This window comes from Anabrus simplex, chromosome 2, assembly GCF_040414725.1.
Source record: "Anabrus simplex isolate iqAnaSimp1 chromosome 2, ASM4041472v1, whole genome shotgun sequence".
In the NCBI taxonomy this organism is placed as follows: Eukaryota; Metazoa; Arthropoda; class Insecta; order Orthoptera; family Tettigoniidae; genus Anabrus; species Anabrus simplex.
Window position 1 is genome coordinate 833,918,647 of NC_090266.1, and position 6,565 is coordinate 833,925,211.

The window sequence follows — 6,565 nt, forward strand, 5'->3', positions numbered from 1 at the left end:
CCAACGCTGGGGACTGTGACTTAATTAAGACTACTGTCTCTTAATTCTCACAGCGAGCTCTTTCCTAACCCATCGTCGTCAAAGTTTTTTCTGTGTCGCCCCACGTAGGGTATATCAAAGAGCAAATCATTGTGAAGTCTCACCATCGCTTCCTTGAGTTCCCCTTCTCTTACCATCTGTAGCAGGGCCTCTCAGGGTGCGTGCACCGGTGCATTGCGTTGCACAAGTTGCAAAAGACGACTTCGCTAGATTGACCAGAGTGCAGACCCCTACTCCTCGATTTTGAGCAATAGCTCTGCAGCGCACTCATCCGAGCGAATTTAGCCGAGCTTAGCCGCGTTCCCCCACAGAACGCTGGTCCGAACCGAGCCGAGTCACGCCGATGCACGGAGCACAGTACCTCTGCGCTTTGGTTTGCACGCGTAAGAAATTGGGCGTTTGAGGGGCTGCTCATCTATATCCAAGTCCAGTATTTTCCGAGGTGATATATCTTCATTTTTTCGTGTCAGATATTTTCACCGTCGGAGCTGGTTCATGAGCAGAATATTATCCAGTGTGATGTTACGCTGAAAGAGCTGTCATTATGAATACTCTCCTCAAGATTCAAATCCAAATCTCCTCCTCTCTGGATGGGTACGTTAACTGGTTCCGATAGGTCTGCCTCCAGAAACTCACTGCGACACATCGTCCAATGTGCTTATTCTTATGCATAAGATATCCGAGTCTACCCAGGTTGTCTTCTTCATAATCTGTTTACCCTCTAGGGTCGGTTTTCCCCTCGGACTCAGCGAGGGATCCAATCTCTGCCACCTCAAGGGCAGTGTCCTGGAGCTTCAGACTTTAAGTCGGGGGATATAATCGGGGAGGATGACCAGTACCTCATCCAGGTGACCTCACCTGCTGTGCTGAACAGGGGCCTTGCGGGGGATGGGAAGATTAGAAATGATAGACAAGGAATAGGGAAGGATCCCGGCATTTGCGTGGAGGAGAAGTTGGAAACCACGGTAAACCACTTCCAGGATGGCTAAGGTGGGAATCGAACCCACCTCTACTCATTTGACCTCCCGATCTGAGTGGACCCCGTTCCAGCCCTCTTACCACTTTCCAAATTTCGTGGCAGAGCCGGGAATCGAACCCGGGCTTCCGGGGGTGGCAGCTAATCACACTAACCACTACACCACCGAGGCGGACCTACCCAGTTTGTACTCCTTCAAATTATTATTATTATTATTATTATTATTATTATTATTATTATTATTATTATTATTATTATTATTATTATTATTATTATTTCAAATTCTTGAAAGATTTCATGAACTGAAAAAAATGAAATGTCGTATGGCTTTTAGTGCCGGGATATCCCAGGACGGGGTCGGCTCGCCAGGTGCAGGTCTTTCTATTTGATGCCCGTAGGCGACCTGCGCGTCGTGATGAGGATGAAATGATGATGAAGACAACACATACACCCAGCCCCCGTGCCATTGGAATTAACCAATTAAGGTTAAAATCCCCGTCCCGGCCGGGAATCGAATACGGGACCCTCTGAACCGAAGGCCAGTACGCTGACCGTTCAGCTAACGAGTCGGACCATGAACTGAAGAATTTCCCTTTGGACACAACAAACAAAAGCGGACATGAAGAACGCACAAATTCAACCTGAAGATATTTTAAATCGAAATGTATATAGCAACAAAATTGACAAGTGTGAAGTTACTTCAGAGAATGAAGTTTTTTTTTTTTTTTATATATATTTTAGCTAGGGGCTTTACGTCGCACCGACACAGATAGGTCTTATGGCGACGATGGGATAGGAAAGGCCTAGGAGTTGGAAGGGAACGGCCGTGGCCTTAATTAAGGTACAGCCCCAGCATTTGCCTGGTGTGAAAATGGGAAACCACGGAAAACCATCTTCAGGGCTGCCGATAGTGGGATCCGAACCTACTATCTCCCGGATGCAAGCTCATAGCCACGCGCCTCTACGCGCACGGCCAACTCGCCCGGTAGAGAATGAAGTACCAAAGACAGTAGATACATAGTGTACATAGTGGACGGAAGAAAGGAAGAGGACCCTTAGTGAACAGATGAAAGCATCCTGGATCCTCCGCAAACGAAATCATAAATAAACCTTCGTGTGTTCCCAAAGGCACCATTCACGAATAATAATAATAATAATAATAATAATAATAATAATAATAATAATAATAATAATAATAATAATAATAGGAAGAGGAAGAAGAATAAGACATTACAACCTCATTAATCCGGACCCATTTATCCGGACTTCGCTTAATTCGGACAGCCGTTTAATAATAATAATAATAATAATATTCATAATACATTATACAACAAGCCTATAATGACAATAATTAAGACACGAGTATGTTTGTAGTTTTCCGTGACTTGATCACAGACCTTCACAATGTCATATTTTTTCAAAGCTTTGATAGACGGTTATCATAACCTAGCTTTATTTCAAATACAAATTGTTTATTGTACAGTTGGTGAAGTGAATTTGCGGGAATGCGCCGTGTGGTTGTGGAATATTGGAAGGAGAAGGTACAGTACATTGATGTTAATATGTGTGTCGGACATGTTTGATTTTGGAACCAAGTGCGAATCTGTGGGTTGAGCGCAGGTGCGATGCTATCCTTACCTAATTGGTCGAACAGTTGTATCATAATGAAAGTCTTAACTCTGATTGGTGGAGAACCTGCATCATAATGAAACTTGAATTATAATGAGCCTCATTAATATTCAGTTTTCTGGCAAATAATATTTATATTTCAGCATCGTCGAGCATAAATGCGGAGGGGATCGTTGAAAGTGTGATCGCTGCAGAAGACTCTGAAATGGATGAATATGACCAAGATGAAGCAGGTGATGATTTTTTTGCTAGGGGCTTTACGTCGCACCGACACAGATAGGTCTTATGGCGACGATGGGATTGGAAAGGCCTAGGAGTTGGAAGGAAGCGGCCATGGCCTTAATTAAGGTACAGTCCCAGCATTTGCCTGGTGTGAAAATAGGAAACCATACAATACCATCTTCAGGGCTGCCGACGGTGGAATTCGAATCCACTATCTCCCGGATGGAAGCTCACAGCTGCGCACTCCTAACCGCAGGCCAACTCGCCCGGTAATGGATGATATTCTTAACCCTAAGCCAAAACGTAGTGAAATTAAAGACCATCTAAACATTTGAAGCGTCTGCGTGAGTTAATTAAGAAATTAATGGCAAAGGAAGACAACAAAAGAGCAGCTGTTTCTCCAAACCAGTAAGCGTGTCAAGTGTGGTCAATGAAGGTGTGCCTCTACTGTCATGTTCTAATTCTGTACTGCACTGGTTATTCTGTATTTTGTAGGGCCTAATTCTGCATTGCATTATAGCTTGTATAATAAATAACCTTTGTATTTCTTAAATTTGTAATAATATACTGCAAAAGTTCTTTTTACTGAATAGAGTGTTTAAATATGTGCCAGGGCTCATTTCATAACTTATTTTGTTTAATCCGGACTTCCATTAATTCGGACTGCCTATAGTTTCAATTAGTCCGGATTAAGTATGTTCTAATTTAATAATAATAATAATAATAATAATAATAATAATAATAATAATAATACAATCACTTTTACGTCGCACCGACACAGATAGATCTAATGGTGACGATGGGATAGGAAAGTGCTAAGAGTGGGAAGGAAGCGACTGTAGTCTGAAAGTGGAAAAGCACGGAAAGCCATCTTCAGGACTGCCGACAGTGCGGTTCGAACCTACTATCTCCCGAATGCAAGCTGATAACTACGTGACACAAACCACACAATCACTTGCTCTGTAATAATAATAATAATAATAATAATAATGCCGCCTCTGTGGTGTAGTGGTTAGCGTGATTAGCTGCCACCCCCGGAGGTCCGGGTTCGATTCCCGGCTCTGCCACGAAATTTGAAAAGTGGTACGAGGGCTGGAACGGGGTCCACTCAGCCTCGGGAGGTCAACTGAGTAGAGGTGGGTTCGATTCCCACCTCAGCCATCCTGGAAGTGGTTTTCCGTGGTTTCCCACTTCTCCTCCAGGCGAATGCCGGGATGGTACCTAACTTAAGGCCACGGCCGCTTCCTTCCCTCTTCCTTGCCTATCCCTTCCAATCTTCCCATCCCTCCACAAGGCCCCTGTTCCGCATAGCAGGTGAGGCCGCCTGGGCGAGGTACTGGTCATACTCCCCAGTTGTATCCCCCGACCAAGAGTCTGAAGCTCCAGGACACTGCCCTTGAGGCGGTAGAGGTGGGATCCCTCGCTAAGTCCGAGGGAAAAACCGAACCTGGAGGGTAAACAGATGATGATGACGATGATGATAATAATAATAATAATAATAATAATAATAATAATAATAATAATAATGAAAATAACCTAGGAATAACAAAGAACAGAATCTTATTTATAATATAATTGACTACTGGGTTCTCTTTTCTTTTCTCTTAAACTCTTTTGCAAAAGCCTTTACTCTCCAAGCCAATCTATCTTCATCCATTCGCCTCACAAATCCCCAATACCGAAACCTGTTCAAACACACGTCATCGAATGTGCTCATTACTATCTTAGCCTCAATTTCTTCATTGCAAATACACCCCTCTCATTCTAATTCTTATTTTTAAGAGGAAAGGCAGAAACATGCTAGGTGTTTAATATCTCTCTAATTACTATATTTGTATACTAAACGAGGAGGTTCTTTAACCCGCCAGTAAATGTAATGGTAAGAATCTCTCACTGTCAAGGACAGCTGAATGACTACTATAGTGACTGTGACTGATTCCGCAACCTATGACCTTAAGTCAGAGCGACAACTGACAAGGTACTCTGCGCCAGAGTCACTTGCCGCAGGGTTGGCTAATTCCATTCCTACCGGGCGAGTTGGCCGTGCGTGTAGAGGCGCGCGGCTGTGAGCTTGCATCCGGGAGATAGTAGGTTCGAATCCCACTATCGGCAGCCCTGAAGATGGTTTTCCGTGGTTTCCCATTTTCACACCAGGCAAATGCTGGGGCTGTACCTTAATTAAGGCCACGGCCGCTTCCTTCCAACTCCTAGGCCTTTCCTATCCCATCGTCGCCATAAGACCTATCTGTGTCGATGCGACGTAAAGCCCGTAGCAAGAAAAAAAAATCCATTCCTCACCTTCCCAAGCCAACAGTATAGGATCAGTGATCTAAGTACCGACCGTACTCAATGTTGTGTAACTTTGAATATCTCGCATTATCCGTTGTCTGTGAATAAGCCTTTTTTATTTTATTTTCAAGTTTTATGCTGATGAATGTATTTACTATTCTCAAGGTACCGGGCGAGTTGACCGTGCGGTTAGAGGCGCGTGGCTGTGAGCTTGCCTCCGGGAGATAGTGGGTTCGAATACCACTGTCGGCAGCCCTGAAGTTTGTTTTCTGTGGTTTCCCATTTTCACACCAGGCAAATGCTGTGGATGTATCTTAATTAAGGCCACGGCCGCTTCCTTCCAACTCCTGGGCCTTTCCTATCCCATCGTCGCCATAAGACCTATCTGTGTCCGTGCGACGTAAAGCCACTAGCAAAAAAAATATATATATTCCGACGCTGAAAGGAAAGTATGTCTGTCCCTTATCTAGATGACTCCCGTAGGGTTTCTAGAACATTCGATGATTTTATTCCCGGTCTAAAAGTTGGGACGAGGTACACTCAGCATTGTGAGGTCAACAGACGAGCTGTTGACATGAGAGCCGCGATCCCGTTCAAGAAATCAAACCAATACGGCTGAAATGTCGTCAGGCTGATCACGCTGGACCTTTGGCTAGATATAATTTATCCTGGTAGTCCGCAAGTCCTTAATGGGCCGGGCAGACCTCGGATTGTACACCTGTATTTAATGTACCTGCTCAACTTATGGTCCATACGTTACTGCATGCACCTGGCATCTTTACACACAATGCTGACTACACACTGCAAGTGCTGACTTTATTATCGCGTTGCTCTATTTGGTTAGGCTACTTAAGAAACACCGATATGCTGAAGGCTGCAATTGTCGTTTCTCTTCCTTCTTCCGCGTCTATCTTCTCTTTCTCTAAGTAAATATCCTTCTCAAGACACTGAGAGCTAAGCCTTTTTGCATCAATGGTTTCTGTATTCTAATCCTGACAATGACCAAACTACTTCTTCTTCTACCGATTTTCCAATACCTGTGGAGTCGCACATGTGGATTTAACCATGTTTTACGGCCGGATGTCCTTCCTGATGCCCCTACGTGGAGATACAGTATGTAATCACTATTGCGTGTTTCTGTAGTGCTTGGTAGTGTGGCATGTTGTCTGAATATGAAGACAAGAGTGTCGGGATTAAAATCCACGACTCGGCCGGGAATCGAATCTGGGACCCTCTGAACGGAAGAACTCAATGCTGACAATTCAGCCAAGGAATCGGACCTGGCATTAACTAAACTGTTCTAAGAAATATCAACATCCAGTTCCAGCTAAATAGTGGTCTGGTACACTTCTAAGAGACTTTACCCATTTAACCGGATAATATTCATTCTAGCAGTCTCGAGTCGCTTAA